This window comes from Crotalus tigris, unplaced genomic scaffold, assembly GCF_016545835.1.
Source record: "Crotalus tigris isolate CLP2741 ecotype Arizona unplaced genomic scaffold, ASM1654583v1 scf7180000018701.437623, whole genome shotgun sequence".
NCBI lineage: Eukaryota > Metazoa > Chordata > Lepidosauria > Squamata > Viperidae > Crotalus > Crotalus tigris.
In genome coordinates this window covers 385,753-405,973 of record NW_024097155.1, presented here as the reverse complement: position 1 = coordinate 405,973, position 20,221 = coordinate 385,753, and the positions used below count along the sequence as shown (strand labels likewise).

The 20,221-nt window shown below is 41.0% G+C and overlaps 1 long non-coding RNA gene across 1 annotated transcript; it reads right to left on the bottom strand.

The window, feature by feature from the left end:
• Nucleotides 1-3,612: 3,612 nt before the first annotated feature.
• On the bottom strand, nt 3,613-18,985 carry LOC120313576. Its single transcript, XR_005558179.1, has 3 exons — nt 18,511-18,985; nt 6,861-7,253; nt 3,613-4,133 (listed from the first exon to the last, which is right to left on the bottom strand). It is a non-coding gene; the product is annotated as an uncharacterized LOC120313576 (long non-coding RNA).
• Between the last annotated feature and the right edge of the window lie 1,236 nt (nt 18,986-20,221).

Genomic DNA, 20,221 nt, shown 5'->3' with positions numbered 1-20,221 from the left:
AATTCACCAGATTCCAGGCAGTTCTCAGCTCCACTCCAGCCACCGTTTCTCCTGATTTAAGAACCATCAGGAATCTCTAGAGTAAAATCCCTGTACAGTGAAACTTGATTCAGATCTTAAAAATACAAGATATCCTAGTGACAGATCCCAGGTCTGTCACCCTCAGGCCCTCTTGTTCTATCTCTCCTGCCACTGATTTTCATTTTATTCCTGCTATAACATTGCTATTTTTATCGTTCTCGAGTCAGAACTTCAATTATTTTGATTATATAGGTACAAGCACAAGCCGACTGCACTATCAACTGCTCTGTTGCCCTTGCATTATAATTCAGATTGCTGCCCACACATTGAAATAGCTGTCTTCCTCTTGGTTATTATGAAGATTTTGTTTGGCCTTTCCTGCAGAATAGCTGATTTGGAACTTGACTGTGAAGTACTCAAAGCTGAAACCTTAAACAGTTGCCTTATAGTGACATAAAGAGGCAGACAAGTAAGCCAACATTCGTATCAATCAGGATTTTAACCCTGATTCTACTCTGTGTTCCCTCATCAGATGAAAGCCCCGGGAATCACATAATGTCCCCTAAACTCCTGGTGGCATTTTTGTTGAATAAAAATACAGGTACTCCTCAACGTACGACCATAATTGAACCATTATGGTCATATTTGTTGAGTAAGGATACCAGGGCAAATATGAGTGAAAACTATTAACATTAAATTGGTAACTGAGACCCAAATTCCATTCATTTCACATCCCCTGAATATGGTCCTCTGGATCTAGTGTAATTAGAGCTTCCCAAATTCCCATTTGATGTGGGCAAAGCGAATCAGTTGAGGAGAACAATTCATTGACTTCTGAAGACAACTGGTTGGTCACTATGGAAGGGAGAGAGATATACAATAAAGTTCCCACACCTTCTTCCAAAGGTGGCTAACCACGTTTTTCTATTCACGTGAAGGATGCAGGCAGTAGCTCCTTAGCAACGAATATTCAATGGCACAGAGCTTCAGAAATCAAAGTCATGGGTTGCCTTAATCTCCGTTAATTTATCTTATTTTTTGTTTCGTAGCTTCCTAAGCAAGTGGCAGGATCAAACTGAGACATTCTGTTGCCCAAAGAAGACCAAGGAACTCAACGTTAAGCAAATTATATTAGTATATGACGCAGAAAATCACATCGGTGACAATGAAACAAGAGACACCATCACAAATTAAATGAATGGCAGAGACGGCCCTGGCTGAGCCTTTGAAGAAGGCTTAGTCTCACCTCTCTTGAACTTCCTGTTAATTAGTTTCATTGGATGACCCTGAATTCTACGATCGCTTTGGGCCACGTTCAGCTCCAGGAAAACTCTTCTCGTTTTTCACTGGAACTTCCCCTTGCTCTCTAAAATGTTGTGGTACGGAGGGTATTTCAAATGGAAAGCACTTCAAATTTAGAAAGCCCCTTTACTCATTTTGTAACTACTCTTTTAACCGTGCCAGAAAGGTTTCGAACTGAAAGCGGTTCCATTCGAAAGTTTACACTCAAAATACATCCACAATAAAGAAGCGGATCAGAAATTCCAGAAGGTTCAGAACAGGGCGGAATTATTGTGAGCCCCAAGTGATTCAAATTTAAAACCTTTTGTATACCTCTGCTGAAAGAAGAGAACTGGAGGATCATCCAAGGTAGAATTGTAACCTTCACAGCACCTTCAGATGATGATAGCTGTTGTCCTTGACTTACCACCACAATTGAGCCCAACGTTTTTGTTGCTAAGTGAGACAGTTGTCAATTGAGTTTTACCCCATTTTACAACTTTCCTTGCCACAGTTGTTAAGTAAAATACTGCAGTTGTGAAGTTAGTATCATGGTTGTTAAGTGAATCTGGCTTCCCCATTCACTTTGCTTGTCAGTAGGTCACAAAAAGGGATCACGTGATTCTGGGTCACTGCAAATGTCATAAATATGAGTCAGTTGCCAAGCATCCAATTTTTGATCATGTGACCGTGGGGATGCTGCAGCGGTTGTAAGTGGTGAAAAACGGTCACAAATCACATTTTTTCAGTGCCGTTTTAGCTTTGAACAGTCATTAAATGAACTGTTGTAGGTTGAGGATTATCTGTACATTCTTCTTGCTTTTTTTTTCTAATGAAAAGAAACTTGGAGACAAACTCTCATTTTCAAGGTGAAAGAGAAATAACTTTCTTTTTTAGGATGGGGGGGAAAAATCACATTTCCCATCATTAAAGCAGGACATCTCGTTAAAATTCTCATTTCCACAGTCTTCCCTTTACCGAAACGCTGTTCTCATTAAACATTTTCGAGCCATTGAACTTCACTGTGTGATTTAACGAAATGCAGCACGCTCGGATGGTTTCCTCTTCAAACTCACAAGTTTATTTTTAAAAATTGTCCCTTGGAAGCAGGATCCTCTTGCCTTACTGACTTGCTTATTTGTTTTAAAACCAACGATCATTTGGATTGGGGTTGACCCCTCTCAAATGTCTTTGGAATGAGAAGGATGATTAGAGAGGAGAGAAAGTAAATTCCAGCTTCAATGGATTTTTGTGGCAATCCCTAGCATCCAACCAGCGTTTTGAATCCCTTAAAACTATCTGACATTTTTATTTTGAAGGTCAGTTGAGAATAAATGGCAGGACACAAACAATTAGACTTGTTGGCACTGTTTAGAGGCTTGTGTTTGGAAATTGTTTGCATGGACCATTCCAAAGATATCCAAAATGAATATTTAATCTATTCCCCCCTCCCTTTTTTTCCTGTTGGATTTAGATTTAAAATGTATCTAAATGCTGGACTACTATTGGTCTAGCTGGAAATAAAAAGCTTTAGACATTTCTGTGACAGCCCTCCATCCTTTTCAAACATAAATGCCGAATGCCTTAAGGAAAACTGTTCCTTAAGCTGAAACTGCATTAATACACTTGCCTTTTAGCTACTTTGCTTCCTATAATGCCTCACTTTCAAGAGGAAATTATGACCCATTGGCACAGAGATGAATAAATGCCGCTACAGAGTCATATCCACGTTCGGTTGTTGGAAGAAGGCAAAGACTGCAGGCCAGAACATAGAACATAGAATAACAGAGTTGAAAAGACCTTGGAGGTCATCTAGCCCAACTCCCTGCATGAACAGGAGACCCTACACCACTGTCCAGTCTCTTCTTGAAAGCCTCCAGTGATGGGCACCCACAACCTTTGAAGAAAAGCTGTTCCATTGGTTAATTGTTCTCACCGTCAGGAAGTTTCTCCTTAGTTCTAGGTTGCTTCTCTCCTGGATTAGTTCCCATCTGTTGCTTCTTGTCCTGCCTTCAGGTGCTTTGGAGAATAGCTTGACTCCCTTGCTCAGGTTGAGATGACCAGGGTTATAAGAAAAACAATAAAAGCTGAAGAGGAGCGAAATGGACATGATTGTGGTTCCTTTTGCCTCTTGTGTCTGTTTGATAAGATTGTGTTGGATTAAAGAAAGAAAAAGAAAAGTCAAAGCAGAGACAGACTAGAATCCATCTGCGCTGGCTGATTTTGAGCCTTGGAGTGAAAAGATACAGTCCTGGTTTTCAGCCATCAAGCATTCAATAGTATGAATCTTACCTGCAGAGCTGCAGCTGATCTCTATAAATGTTGCTGCTGTCATTCCAACGTGGAAGCATTCAAGCTGAACCTGCCTCTTCTGTTGTCTTCTGCTGCAGACAGATACTCCCTCCTTCTACATTAATTTTCAACAGCTCAAGAATTTCACGCTAGTAGATAAGCCAGCTGGTATTATTCAAGTCTGATTTTAGCTAGGAAGTCCTTCATCAGATGATCTGTAGGTCTACCCAAGCTTCACCCGCCTTCACAATCCCAGCCGGCTAGCTGTGCAATCCTCTATGGATGAGCTCACATACAATGTGGTGAGAGATAAACCATAGTTTGCAAACCATCCTGCCTGCCTTCGCAAAATATGCTGCGCCAAAGGCTTGACAAATCTTTGTGTACTTCCAGGCACCATCTTTCTTTTCAGTTGAATTTCTAGCTGCTTGCTTCAGGTCCTTTACACTTAGAGCTAAACAGCTGAATCTGGGACTTTCCGTTTGCAATGTACGTGCTGTTCCCTTGCACTGTGATTCCTCACCAGCGGTAGGGTTCATCTGAAAAAAACATACCGAATCATGCAAAAAACGAAAAAAAACCCCTCAACTTTTGTCTAGTCATTTATACATAATTTAAGTCAGTGGGCAATTGCCAGTGTAAACATCACTGAAATATGATTGTCGTGGATGCTGAGCACATACCTAACAAAGGAAAACATCTTTAGTCCATGTCTCAAAGGGGTCTTTTCAAGAGGCAACTAGACTTTCTTTGTTCTTCCTTAACAAAAAAAGTAAGGTTCTACATTTAGGCAAGAAAAACCAAATGTACAGGTATAGTATAGGGGGTACCTTGCTCAATAGTAGTAACTGTGAGAGGGACCTCGGAGTCCTAGTGGACAATCCCTTAAATATGAGCCAGCAAGTGTGCTGCAGCTGCCAAAAAAGTCAACACAGTGCTGGGCTGCATTAACAGAGGGATAGAATCAAGATCATGTGAAGTATTAATATCACTTTACAATGCCTTGGTAAGGCCACGCTTGGAATACTGCATGGTCACCATGATGTAAAAAAAATGTTGAGACTCTAGAAAGAGTACAGAGAAGAGCAATAAAGATAATTAAGGGACTGGAGGCTAAAACATATAAGAAACAGTTGCTGGAATTGGGTATGTCTAGTTTAACGAAGAGAAGGACGAGGGGGGACATGATAGCAGTATTCCAATATCTCAGGGGCTGCCACAAAGAAGAGGGAGTCAAGCTATTCTCCAAAGTGCCTTAAGGCAGGACAAGAGGCAAAGGATGGAAACTAATCAAGGAGAGAAGCAACCTAGAACTAAGGAGAAATTTCCTGACAGTTAGAACAATTAACCAATGGAACAACCTGCTTCCAGAAATTGTGAATGCTTCAACACTGGAGGAATATAAGAAGAGACTGACAGCCCTTTGTCTGGAATGGTATAGGGTTTCCTGCCTGAGCAGGGGGTTGGACTAGATGACCTCCAAGGTCCCTTCCAACTTTATTATTATTATTATTATTATTATTATTATTATTATTATTATTATCTTACTTTGGATAGTTAAAAGTAAAGTTAGCATTTTTGGGGGGAGTCATGTTGAATACATGGTGATTTCTTGAACAGTATGGAAATTATTTTAAACTTGTATCCCACTTCACAGTGCTTTACAGCCCTCGCTAAGCAGTTTACAGAATCAGCGAATTGCCCCCCCCCCCAACAATCTGGGTCCTCTTTTTATTGACCTCGGAAGGATGGAAGGCTGAGTCAACCTTGAGCCGGTGAGGATCGAACTGCTAGCAGTCGGCAGAATTAGCCTGCAATACTGCATTCTAACCACTGCACCACCATGGTTCATAATTAAGGAATAATTATTATTGCTTTCCTCCAGATTTTATTGTTCCAGCTTCCCAGTCTAACCTGCACTCAAATGTGTCCCATCCAAGTATTAACTAGACACAAACCTTGCTTAATTTCCAAGCTTGCCAAGGCTAGACAACATTAAAAGACAATTCTGTCTCCTACCAACATTGCTTATTTGCCCACATTTTTTGATCTGAGAAGGCCTCATGTGAGGAGTTATTTTATATTATCTTCCTTTGTGGATCAGAAAAGAAGAGGCCTCCAGAAGTTCTTGGACTTCAACTACCCACCTACCTCAATCATGGGAACTAAAGTACAATAATATCAAGAAAGCTATCTAGTGTTTATCTAAATCATAAATGTATAATGGATGGATAGTTGGTTGGACAGGTGGATGGATGGCTAGATGGCTGAACAGACCGTGTTGTCAAGTTGTGTTCTTTTTCTGCCATGAATTTGGGGTTCACTTGACACTTAAAAACATTTTAATTAAAACATATCATTAGACGGATGCTCTGAAAAGTCACACATGAATCTCTAAAGAGCCTTAAAAAATGATATGAACTATCAATCTTTCATAAATACGTTTGGGTAAGAAGTAAATTATTACTTGCTCAATTGGAACTTTAATGGGTTGTCTCCTACTCTCCTTTTTAAATGTAGCCTTTATTTGACCCCCTACATGCCCAAACTTAGCCTATCACTTGGCTTACATGACAAATTAATACTGACAGATAAACACATGTCAAACTTTGAAGGAACTCAACGGTATACTTATTAGTGATCTATACTCTAAACGGATTGTCTGTCACACATTTTTAAAAAACATATCCGCAAGCAGAGTTACATATTTTTCAGGCAGCTGCAACATGGTTCACTGTTATTTGAGTCAGGGATCTTCTCTGGACTAATTCTTGCTGGGGAATTCAGCCCCAGTACGTGTTCCAGACACGGTAGTGGAGAAAACTGGAGAACATTGCTCAGAGCTCAGGCATGGAAACGGTGCCCTGGACAAATTTCTGTGGAGATTCTCAGTTATCCAGGTCAAAATCACCCAGCCAGCATTTATGCCTAAGGCACGACTAGAACTCACCATCTCCTGATGATTGGGCCAAAATCACCCAGCCAGCTTTCCTGCCTAAGGCAGGACTAGAACTCACCATCTCCTGATGATTGGCCCAAAATCACCCAGCCAGCTTTCCTGCCTAAGGCAGGACTAGAACTCACCGTCTCCTGGTTTCTAGGCCAGCACCTTAACCACTACGCCAAACTAGCTTTCTTTCTCTTCATCTACCATATTTTCTTAAATAAGGGTCTTAAGAGATGGCTTATTCTATTCTACGGATAAAAATACCAAGGAGGATGGGTGCCAAAGAAACGAAATGGCAAAGGAAAAGTAGAGAACGTACCACTTATTTCTTCACTGATGTTACTTTAAAAGAAACCACCCCTCCTTTCATTGTTTTGTAGATTTTAGGAAGTGCGCTGATCCTCGATCCAGTCTAATGTGAGATGGTTGCAGAATCACCACATCCAACGCAAAACATCACTAATAATGTTATTTCCCTATCTTCCACTTCTCTCTCCTCCACTTCCTTGACTTTTTCACTCATTCTTTGCAAGTTGGTATCTTCCTCACCGAAGGGTTTTATCTCAGCACACCTCCAGCGAACGAAAGAGCTCAGGGTAACACATCCAAGGCTCAGCTCCATTTTCTCCCCCTGCAGGTTCTCATTTCCCCTCCGGCTCTTCTCCGAAGTTCATTGGTGAGTAACGATTTCCTCAGCTTTGCTCACATTTTCCTAGGTGATAAGATAAAAGGTTAGCAATATATAACTCCTGCAGTGCAGCCAAGAGGACTTGGAAGAATAATTAATAATCAGCTGGGCAGGTTCGTATAATTGCTATCGCTCTCCGGTTAGGTGTGGAAAGGATCCGTTTCCTTCTCTCCCCCCTTCCCCTCCCCCCCCACCGCTGGTAAGGGAAAGCTGCCATGCACTTTCATGGGTTAAAACCTATAAGAATGAAGAGATATAAAACTACATAGCACATTAAGGGTAGTCCTTGACTCACCGCCGCCACGGAGACCAGAATTTTCCTTGTGCATCATTGTGGTGGTAATTCGAATTGGATCTGATTTTACAATAATTTTTATGGCAGTTGTTAAAGGAATCATGAGGTCATTAAGCAAATCCAGGTTCTCTATGGGCTTCTTTTGCCATTATTTTTTGTTTCTCTCTAACTATCTATCTATCTATCTATCTATCTATCTATCTATCTATCTATCTATCTATCTATCTATCTATCTATCTATCTCTTCTATATCTACAGTATCTGTTATCTATCTCTTCTATATCTATCTCTATCGATTTCTCTATCTATCTATCTATCTATCTATCTATCTATCTATCTATCTCTTCTATCTCTATCTATCTATCTATCTATCTATCTCTTCTATCTCTATCTATCTATCTATCTATCTCTTCTATCTCTATCTATCTATCTATCTATCTATCTATCTCTTCTATCTCTATCTATCTATCTATCTCTTCTATCTCTATCTATCTATCTATCTATCTATCTATCTATCTATCTATCTATCTCTTCTATCTCTATCTATCTATCTATCTATCTATCTATCTATCTCTTCTATCTCTATCTATCTATCTATCTATCTATCTATCTATCTATCTATCTCTTCTATCTCTATCTATCTATCTATCTATTTATCTCTTCTATCTCTATCTATCTATCTATCTATCTCTTCTATCTCTATCTATCTATTATCTCTCTCTATCTCTGAATTACAGGAAAGATACTATGTATGTTGCTTTGAGTTGGAAGGAAGGAAGGAAGGAAGGAAGGAAGGAAGGAAGGAAGGAAGGAAGGAAGGAAGTAGAGTGAAAGAAGGGAGAGAGGGAGGAAGCAAGAAAGAAGAGAGAAGGAAGGGAGGAAGGAAGGAGAGTGAAGAAAGGGAGGGAGAGAGGAAGGAAGGAAAGAAGGAAGGAAAAAACATGGATTACAATAGGACAATCAAGTGGAAGCATGCACATTCATTACTGGCTACATTTCTACCCCATCTGAAACTTAGCATTAGTCAAATAAGGCTCCTTTTGTCTTGAAAAGCAGCAGAGGCAGGAAGACTTCAGGCAAGATAATCCCTTTTCTCTCTCTCTCTCTCTCTCTCTCTCTCTCCCTCTCTCTCTCTCTCTCTCTCTCTCTCTCTCTCTCTCTCTCTCTCTCTCTCTCTCTCTCTCTCTCTCCCCCTTTTAGTCTAAAAATGAACAAAGAAAGAAAATAACTATTTGAATTTACCCAAGGCAAGATGGAAGATGATAAGAACTGCAGAACGTTTGATGTATCTTTGTTATGAAAATAAAAAAAAGGAAGAAGAGGGATGACCTGCTCTACACAGATAAAACAACAGTTCTGCCATGTGATTAACTTGTGTTAAACACCATTCGCTTGGCCCAGCTCTTGAATGGATTTGCAGCAACCTATTCCCCCCCCCCCCGCCGTGCACCCCTTACCCCTCTTCGCCAAGCCTCAGCTTCGAAATAAAATGCTAAATTCTTCAGGACTTGCAATTACAGAAATCTCCCACTGCTTTTCTTCACCCAAGTGCTGCGTACACCATCAATAATGCTCCTCAAAGAAGACCTTTTGATGAGAGGCAGATGGGAACCAAAGGACTCCCTGACACAACCCCTCCCCAGCTCCTTTCAAACCCTTTTACCATCCACCCTTAACACCTGCATTTTGATACTTGTGTTATTGTAGCTCCTGAATGTTGGCCAGGCAGAGAAAGAGGAAGGGATGAGACCAATGGCAGAATGTTGGTCTGCTCCTATTTCGTTGTGTCCTTTAGAAATGGCAGTACCTTTGCAATGAAGGACGAGAGAGAGAGAGAGAGAGAGAGAGAGAGAGAGAGATTTTTATGCAGCTGATGGATGGCTTCAACAGTTGTCTTCCTCTCTGGCTGCAATCTGGATTATTAGCAAAACCGGACGAGTTGGAGAAGAACTTTATGGTGGAAAGTGAACGTCATCATCATCAGCTATTCAGTTGTGTTCCACCCTCAGTCACTCTATGGATCAGCACTCTCCATGCTCCTCTGCCTTGTACTTGAGAACTGCCATGGTGATCCTGGCATCATCCTTTATAGTGTCCAGCCAGCAGGTACTAGGGTGGCCTCTTCTCCTTTTCCCACTGATCACTCCCAGCAGGATTGACTTTTCAAGTGAGTCAGCTCACATGACATGACCAAAGTATGACTGCCTCTGTTTGGCAACCTTGGCTTCAGCTGATATTGCAGGATTCAGTGTTGTAGGATCCAATCTGGGTGGGTCACCGGGACAAGAGGTTTAGTCTTCTGAGCTTTCAGACTTGCGTTGGAGCCCATCCTGAAGGAACTTCTCTCTCTCAGAAATCAGAAATCTTCAACCTCACATCCTGGAGATTGAAAAGTTCCCTGAGGATGACCTCTAACACAAGTCCGAAAAAGCATGGAAGACTACATCTCTTGTCCCGGTGATTGACCCATATTCAATCCTACAACTTTATTCTGGGACATGTATATTTGCCTTCATTCGTCAAGTGATGTTTTTGGTGAGGTCCAGTCTAGGACTTCTTTGTTTGACATTTTTGTAGTCCATGGATGCATAATAGTTGCCTCCAGCATCACAGCTGCCTTTTTTCAAAATCCAGGTTTCAGAGTCCCAAGTAGCAACTGGAAAAGATGGAAAGTAGAGGGAGAAATCTGGATAAATCTGGATAAAATTGTTCTTTGGGGCAGCCTCGGGTCCTAAGATGCTTTCATCCTAGCTCTGCCTTCTCGACTGTGGAGAAACCTTGGCCCACTTGAGCTGGTGCAAAGGTGAGGTCGCCAAGAAAAATGCAAATAAATAAAGGCACAATTAAATTGCCAGTGCTTTCTCTAGCCAACTTTCAAAGGTTAATAACAGCACTTTGAATCGAGCGCAGAAATGCAATTCTTCCATCACGCCGAGGTGAATAATTCTTTGCGAGAGGTGCTAATGAACTCTGGGTCCGTGGAAGCAGTCCAACATCTTGTGGAGAACTGCTGATTATGGTTATTGCTCAACTAGAGAATAATTAAACATTCAGGTGGCTCCAGCAAGCCAGCCAAGTAAGACGCATTGCCAGTGGTGGCAGAAAAAGAGTTTTGACACATACATCATAAGCAAGGGGGGGGGCTGCTGTGCTCGTTCTGAACCCCCAAAGAGTCCACAAGATGATGTTTCAGACTCTTTCTCCCTGGTTATCCGCAAAATATGGGAAAATTCAGGCGGTAATTGAAACGATAAAACGACAAGGTACCGTTGGTGTCGAGGACTGTTCAGAAAATGGCACTTCAATTAGGCAGAGTGCTATTGATTGCTATCATCTTCGCATTATGCGTCTCATGTGGGCTGCGCCACTCCAAATATCGAATACGGCCACATTTCATTTTCCATAGAACACCCTGAGCTGCCCACTGTTTTTCGAATCAAATGAAATCAAAGCAACAAATAATTAAGGAATAAAAAAAAGAGATCAGTCTAATACCCCTTTAATTAAGCGGGGGCTCTTCCCCACAGACCATTTGAAATGATAATTAAGAGAGGCATTAAATCCACCACCTCCATCATTTCTACTAGTCTCTAACACCAGTTTTTTTTTTTTTTAATTTACAAAACTCTCTCTGGGCATTTCATGGGTTTTAGAGAGAGAGGCATGTCTAGAAGGCAATTGTCCTCCAGCACTACATTTAAAGGGGTCTGTTTGCCCAGAAAAGGAGCTTGTAGAAGGTTAGGGATGAGTAACCTCCTAGTTGCATTTTCCAATAAAACTAAAGTCTCCTGCAAACTGGGCTGTTCATAAATAGACATTGGTGATATCTTTTTATGCAACATACTGTAGTATTTTTATTAAATTGGACAGGTTACAATTATAGTATTGAACTGAGAACATTTTATGCTCCATTGATGTAGCATCCATCAGGATTCTTCGGTTTCATGGATCGTTTTGAAATACTGGACAGGGGAACTGGCCAGTGCAAGAAATCCCAACAAATCAATGCATTTACAATATGTATCTCAAGAGACTCCATTCAAAAACTGTAAATTGTCCAGTTCAACCTTTTTTAATTTTTTTTTTAAATTTTCCTTGTCTCTTGAGAAAACCACCTTCAAATGGTCGATTCATACATATCACACTCAATATGCAGATTGGGATCAGATCAAATGCCAGCGGAGCAGCGAAGTGCATGCCACTATAAAAATTATTTTGGAACAATAGTTTGCAATCTTTATGTAAATTCTCTCTCTACCTCGTCTCCTCTGTAGCGTGAAAACCACGCGGACGTCCTTCCTTCCTTCTCCTGCCACTCTCTCACTCTCTCACACTCATATACACTCACAAATGTATCTTTTCCACAGCAGTGTTAATAAAGATGACTGAGTAACAATCACAGTTTGGACTGGAAAGTACCAAAAAAAAAAAAAAAAAAAAAGATGATTTTGCTGGGTTGAAAGAATCCTCGAATAATATGGATCTAACGTTATCCTCCTGTCAAATGTCATAATTTGGGAGGAAGGGAGAGAGAATGTCATGTAACACCCATGAGATGAATGCTTTCAAGTAGATTGAATGAATTTCATTAATTTTAAATAGAGGCAGGGGAAAAAAAATAATAATTGCAAAACGCCTCGGGCATGCTTTTATTGCTTCTGCTTAAACTTTCGATTTTCTTTTTAGCCCAGCCTATTGGCCCTGAATCCTTCACAGCTTCATTAAGGAGTCACATTAGTGAGCTGACAGAAATGGCCACCTCTGTCACGGCAGCCACACACAAAAGGCCATTACAGCCCCGCACAAAACACACTGTGAAAAATAACAGGAACTGAAACGTGTTTTGAATGTGTGATGCAAAGGGCCTGGGTCCGGCTTCAAAGAGCAAAATGGCCTGGGCTGAAATTGGAGGGCCAACGAACACCAGGGATTCTATTTTCTTGTCTGAATGTGACGGAGACAGAATCCCCCCGTCCTTTTGGGGTCCTGTGTTGTGCACAAATGTTGACATTGCTTCTTGGAGACGCCAAGGATACATTGCAGTTCTGTCTTATGTGACTTTCTGATAGCTCAGTTGCCACCACCCAGATGAAAGAACATGTCTAGGTATAGTGCGAAGGTCATTTATAGATAGTGTGTTTGTGTTGACACTTGGGAATTGCCCAAATTGGTCCCTGCAGGGGGAGTTTTGGCAAGATTTTGGAAGTGTTTGACCCTGCCTCTTTCCTAGGACCAAGAGAGAAGGACTGGTCCAAGGTCACCTAGCTGGCTTTTTTGCCTAAGGCAGGACTACAATTTCCAGTCTCCTGCTGATTGGCCCAAAGTCACCCAGCTGGCTTTCTTGGCTAAGGTAGGACTGGAACTCATGGTCTCCTGCTTTCAAGCGTGGTGCCTTAACCAACAGACCAAACTGACTCTCACTGACATAATGTCAAGTGCTTATGTTGATGTTAAGAAAGAGCAAGCTGCTTTTTAAGCTTGCAATTATTACGCCCAAGGACAAGACTGAAACACCTCCAGCCCTTGTTCTTAAATTCTACTCCAATCTCCTTGCATTTCTTTCCTTTCCATGACCACCTCGCCTTTTCTTTTTCTCCGATTTGTAGTTGTCTTCTCTGTGATCTGCCAGGGAGGTGGGAGTGGGGAACTGAACAGCCACATCAAGAGCAACTGAGAAACAGAATCAGAGTCATCCTTTCAAGCTCTGAAACTCCTGCCTTGCTTTTCACTGGGTTGAAACTATCAGGGTTCCAAGATGCAGCTGGCCGAAGAACACAAACGCACACTTGTTCCGAAAGCTGGCAAGAAAACAAAATCCATCTAAAGTGGATTACATAAATGCTTCATTCGGCCCCCTCGGATGACAGCAGCCTTAGAAATGAACATTTATGCTACGAAAATCAAACTGCGGTATACTTTCCAGGCTAGAGAGAGCTCTGTCTTTTGTCTGTTCAGAATATACCAGTGGCTCATTTTTAATTCCAAGGGATCAATGAATTGTGTTATTAGCTATAATGGAGATGCACAATTCATGTTCAGTCCCTGAAACTCTTGGGACACGGTCTCTGGGGACCACAAGCGTGATATGATTAACCCAATAGAAAGGGGGCAATAATGAAAGACAGGATTGGAAAGCAATCATATTAACTGGGTTTAATGTGAATTCTAGGTCAGCGGCGAAGAAATGAAATTTGAGGCAGTGCTGGTGGTTTCCTTGACTATCTTGCCCGTTTGGCATATGAGAGCAACAAAGATGATTAGGGGACTGGAGGCTAAAACATATAAGGAACGGTTGCTAGAATTGGGTATGTCTAGTTTAACGAAGAGAAGGACGAGGGGGGACATGACAGCAGTATTCCAATATCTCAGGGGCTGCCATAAAGAAGAGGGAGTCAAGCTATTCTCCAAAGCACCTGAAGGCAGGACAAGAAGCAACGGGTGGAAACTAATCAAGGAGAAAAGCAACCTAGAACTAAGGAGAAACTTCCTGACAGTGAGAACAATTAATCAGTGGAACAAGCTGCCTCCAGAAGCAGTAAATGCTCCAACACTGGAAGTTTTTAAGAAGAGACTGGACAGCCTTTTGTCCGAAATGGTGTAGGGTTTCCTGCCTGACCAGGGGGTTGGACTAGATGACCTCCAAGATCCCTTCCAACTTTACTACTATTACTATTACCCTGGACAGGTTAATGGAAAGTCAAATGAAGTCCTTAATATGTTACATATTTGAATTATATGAAAATACAAAGGATAGGGAGGGTCAACATTTTTATATTCGTTATCAGGAATCATAGAGCTGGAAGAGACCTCATGGGTCTTCTAGTTCAACCCCCTGCTAAAGACAGGAGAGATTATATCATACTGGTCAAATCCAGTCCATTCTTGAAAACGCCCAGTGATGGAGCACCCACAACCCTAGAAGGCAACTTATTTCATTGATTAATTGTTATCACTGTCATAAAATTTCTTCTAACTTCTAGGTTGGATCTATCTTTGACAAACTTCCACCCATTACTTCTTGTCCTGCCCTCCCTATAGAATAAGTCAATCCCCATATCTTTGTTACTGATTTGCAAGTACTGGAAGACGTGTCCTCCCAATCCTTCTAGACATCCTAGACATAGACTAGACATACTTATTTCCTCAACCGTTCATCATGTGATTATGCCTCCAGAACCTTTATGATCTTTGTTGCTCTTCTCTGCACACTTTCTAGGGTCCCAGCAACTTTTGTGTATCATCATTTAATAATAATAATAATAAAGTTGGAAGGGACCTTCAATCTATCCCAAGTCACCTCTGTGAACTTTCAGAAAGTTGAATGGTGCATTAATAACTTCATAAGGATGTTAACAGTAGAGATGAGACTTCCAAATTATTCTGGTCGACTCTTTCATAACTTTGACACTTTCTATATGGGTGGACTTCAATTCCCAGAATTCCCCAACCAGCTTATCTACTGCTGAGAATTCTTGGAAATGAAATCCAGTCATAAAAAAAGATGCCAATGTTGATGACTATTAAAACAGTTTGCATTGCCAGGAAACTCTTCCTAACCTTAAGTATAAATTCTTACAGTTCAACCCCCTGGAACAACGGAAAATAAATGTGCTCCATCAGCGATGTGATAAGTGACACAACAGGACACAAGAAGGTCATGGACTGTGAACAGAAAACAAGTGAGGACAAGTCATAGAGTTATAGAAAGTTGATTCTAAAAGTGTTTAAGGTAAGAAAAGATAATGGTGGATTGTGCCTTAGACATTTAAAAATTGAACGAATTTACCGGATGCATTGAACTATTGGACAGCTCACCAGCCCATCCAAAAAGCTTCCATTTTGTCTCTAGTATATTTATGCAGGAAATTTTACATTCTGCCATGCTTCTCTGTATCCTCTTTCTCTATAACTTGTAATAAACCCTCCAAATGAAATTTATTGGGTCAAACGATATGAAATATCTTATTATGTTGCTAACAATATTTTGGGCTTTCATACAGAATTTTGAATAATATTATATCCCCAAATACTCAGATAGGAGCCACTTTGTTTCTGTATCCCCTCTAGCAATTTTCATTGATATTCCGATATAATTTATTAAACTTGACAGGCGTGAGATCCCATCCTGAAAAAAAGTAGGCTTCCTTTAATGGAGCTGAGCTGAGCTGAGAACATCACAGCTTGATTTTCTGTCCAAATAAGGTTCAAGAGTATTTGAAATATCTAAAGAGAAGAAGCATCAATATCCCCGTCAACTAATATATTTGCCTTGTTGTCCCCTAAATATTTCTACGTGAAAATGCTCTCTCTTTTCTGCTTTTTACTCAAGCTCTAGAGATAACCGTAATAGATGATAAAACGTCCCTTTAGGTAACAATTTCACATTATGAACAATGCATTTCAAATCTTATCAAATGATATGGTCTTACTGGACAACATAATAAGAGCAAACACAATACCTGATGTGTAAATTGAAGAGAGATTTGAAAAGAGAGAAAGAAAAACCGAAACGTAAACACATGAAAATTAATCATAATCAAAACAATTCCAGCAGTGTGACTGAATGGCTTGAAAAATCTTTCTCAGCCCTCAGTCAAGAGTCAATTGGATCAAATAGTGTCAAAAACAGCACACCAACTATCCATCCTTGTAGATTTGTCCTTCCAGTGTTGTGTACTGTAGTTAATCCCTTGGATACATCTTCAATTTTATGTCTGAGGCTCTTTATTTAGGAGCTGAGTTATTCTGAGGCTGCATTTTATTATTTTGTTCAGCAGCCAGTTATAGGCACCTGGAAAATAGGACTATTGCTATTACAACTACCAGATTTATAGTTTTCCTTCCAAGAGAGATATCGACATACACAACACTCCTTCCAATTTTTTTAACAACCCCTGGGTGTTAGGCTGGGATGAGAGAAACCTCCGATTAATTTCCATGGGTGGATTAATCCATCGTATTTAACCTTGTTATCTCAATGTCTTTTATAATTTTGCATTAGAAATGGGGAGGTGAACCTGCCCAAAGCAATTCTAGTTATTTCTCGAAGTCATGATGAGGGACCTGGGGCCTTCTGTGCGGTCAAGACAGGATAGGATAGGTGGAACTTGTGCTGGAGGATATTTCCAAAAAGGATGACCCCAGATAGAAGAAAACAGAAAGAGGAGAGTGGCGCAGTGGTTAGAATGCAGCATTGCAGGCTAACTCTGCCCAGTGCCTGGAGTTCGATCCTGAACGGCTCAAGGTTGACTCAGCCTTCCATCCTTCTGAGGTTGGTAAAATGAGGACCCAGATTGTTGGGGGCAATAGGCTGACTCTGTAAATTGCTTAGAGAGGGCTGGAAAGCACTGTGAAGCGGTATATAAGTCTAAGTGCTGTTGTTATTGCTACTGCTAAAATGTTTTCATTGCCCAAAACCTGCAGCAACACTATTCTTGATTCTAAACATTACTCTGAAATTGAAATCCTGCACGACTGGTACTATTTCTTCATTATAGGATTTCCACGGTGCTAATAATAAATGGCAACCGAAATGCAGGTGTTTATGCTCTTCCACTCACTCCAGATCTTTAGCAATCTAATTAGCAATCACCGTGGCATGAGAACTCAATTTTAGCTCACCTGAAAAGTCATCTTGGCTAGGAATGCATGAAGATGAAACGGCTTGACTAACTGTGGCACTCCAATCTAGTAATTGTTTTATTCGGGAGCACAACGGAGGTTAAGTTGTCTACCAAAGGAAGGGAAGATGGGGGCTAGGAACTGAGGCACCTTTGTTTGGTCCTGACTTGTAAATGGAAGAAAGTTGTTTATTTATTTCTTTTAGAGAAGGGCAAAAAGGAAACATAAAACCACTGTCGTCCTGTTTTCTGCATCATGCTCACTTTCTTAAATGTTCAGCTCACTCAAGTCCATCCATCACTTGTCCACTGACTCAGACCCCCAGGGTCCCTTCCAGCTCTATTCTATTCTATTCTATTCTATTCTATTCTATTCTATTCTATTCTATTCTATTCTATTCTATTCTATTCTATTCTATTCTATTCTATTCTATTCTATTCTACTCTATTCTAGTCTGCATTCTATTCTATTCTAGTCTGCATTCTATTCTATTCTATTCTAGTCTAGTTTGCATTCTATTCTATTCTACTCTAGTCTAGTCTAGTCTAGTCTATTCTAGTCTGCATTCTATTCTATTCTATTCTAGTCTAGTCTAGTCTGCATTCTATTCTATTCTATTCTATTCTATTCTATTCTATTCTATTCTATTCTATTCTATTCTATTCTATTCTATTCTATTCTATTCTATTCATCTAGTCTAGTCTGCATTCTGTTCTGTTCTACTCTATTCTACTCTATTCTTAATGCGCAGTTGGGTCCTGAGGATGTTTTAAGGGGTGATGCCCCCTTCTTTTTCCATGGCTTTTATGAAGTGGTGCTGCTATGTGTGGTCCAGCAATCAAGATTCACCTTACAGCAGATGTTCCCAAACTTTGGGGCACCAGAGACCGGTTACATGGAGAAAGGTTTTTCTGCGGATCGGAGGGTGTGTGGTTTTGTGTGCTGCCTGCATCCCGCGAATGGGGCTTTGCTTGTTTGTGCGGCCCAGTTGCTGGCATGTTGTGGCCCGGTACCGATCCACGGACCGGGAGGTTGGGGACCTCTGCCTTACAGTACTTATTTATTTATTTATTTAGAAAATGTATACAGCCGTCTATTCTCGCACAGCTTTTTCTAGGTGGCTTACATGGATCTTTCAGGAGTAGATTGACTGATTGATTGATCCCAGACAAAGGATAATTAAATGTGAATATGGCAATATTATTACATGAAAGAGGCATTATCAGAAGACCAATGTATCAATGTTAAAGAGAAAATAATTTTTAAACACAGTTGTGCACAACAACCTATGGTCGCTGCAGGTTCCTCAAGCGAAAAAAAAAATCCACATAATATTGTGTGCTGCAATACTTCACGTTCACATACCTCACACTCATGGCTCCCACTCCACCGAGAGTTGCCATCTCTGGTCTACCTGATTTCTTCCAACTCTGGGACTGCATGATTTTATCTTGAAGGCTGGAAGATGCTATTAGGCTTCAGAGTGGTGGGATCTGAAAGGTGGAAACCATAAAAACACAGTATAGAAAAAAAAAAAAGAATAACATTTAAAAAAACAGTGCATATAAAAAATAACCCCCCAAAAACCATCCCGCCCCCCCGATGACAAAACACGGTCAAATAAGCCATTGGATGGGCTCCCTCACACTCTGGGTTCCTCAGGCCCACTTGAAGATGCCCAACGTCCCTTCCAACTGTTATTCTTTTATTCTAGTACTTAAGATTCTGTTCTTATTATGCAACTTTTCTCATAACAGTGCAAAGAATTAAGCAACGTTCCGCTGTCACGAATCTGGCAGAATAATACAGTCACGAATGTCAAAGGCCATGATCAAGTCAACATCCCTTGTTCCCTCCAGCCATTTCTTTTCTAGAAAGCCAAAGTTCCACTCCTAAATGCTAGCAGCTCCGAAGCGGTTTTCACGTTTATGAAAAGGAACTTAGGAGGGGGAAAGAAAAAAAAAAAGGGCTCTTTTTACATTTTTAATCATGCCAGTTCCCAGGTTAGACTTTCAGCTGGAGCTTTTGGCCAAAGGCTTTAGCTCTGGCCCAGCTGCGAAATGCACTAGTTCATCACGTTGATGCTACGGAGAAAGTTAAAATGGTAATCCGTATCAAAGCATCCCTGACATCCCAACTTCTGCTTGAAGACATCCCGTGAAGGAAAGCATGTTGACCTCATGCATATTCATTCTGCAAGGCAATTTTAGCTAACCAAATATCAGGGAGTTTATTCACACCGCAATCTCACCATTCTGGGGCCGCATCTGCTTGATGAGACAGTTGTGAGAACGCCATGAATTGAAACGGTACAAAATTGGACTAACCTTGCCTGCGCCGTACCTCTGCGTAAGAAGATTTTCCGCCCGCCTTCAAAGCACGCTATTTGCATATTTATTGCCTTCTTTATTGGTGTTTCTCACCTTTATTTACCACTCTGCCTATTCTGTTCCTGCCTTATCATAATGTTCCTTAAGCACAGCTACTTTGTGCCCCGATGAAGGACACCGAACAAATTTCACACTGTTTTCCTTGTCAGCATTACAGAGTCAACCATGGAGGTTATCTACTTCTAAGGGTGTTGGCTGCCTGGATTCTCTCTGTTGCTTCCTCCCTCTTTCCCTTGGCTTTTGATTGTTTGGCTTTCTTGTTGACCTTCTACAGCTTTTGGCTTTCAAGGAGGAAAGAGGCCAACACTTGGAAGGGAACGGAGTTAAGAAAGGAATTCCAGGATCCCAAATTTTCTAATGATAAACCCTCCTCATATTCACTTCTCTTCTGGAGAAGAGCCAAAGAGCCTGAGCCAAAAAGAGAGCTGGAATTACTAGAAGACTTGGCATTTCATAAGGGCATAATGGCCAGAAACAGGTATTCAGAAATGTGCCAAACTGGGCTTTAAATATGGAGCCAACCACAACTTCCTTGTCTATTATCTCTCCTCTCCTCTCCTGCCCTTCCTCCTCTCCTCTCCTCTCCTGCCCTTCCTCCTCTCCTCTCCTCTCCTCTCCTCTCCTGCCCTTCCTCCTCTCCTCTCCTGCCCTTCCTTCTCTCCTCTCCTCTCCTCTCCTGCCCTTCC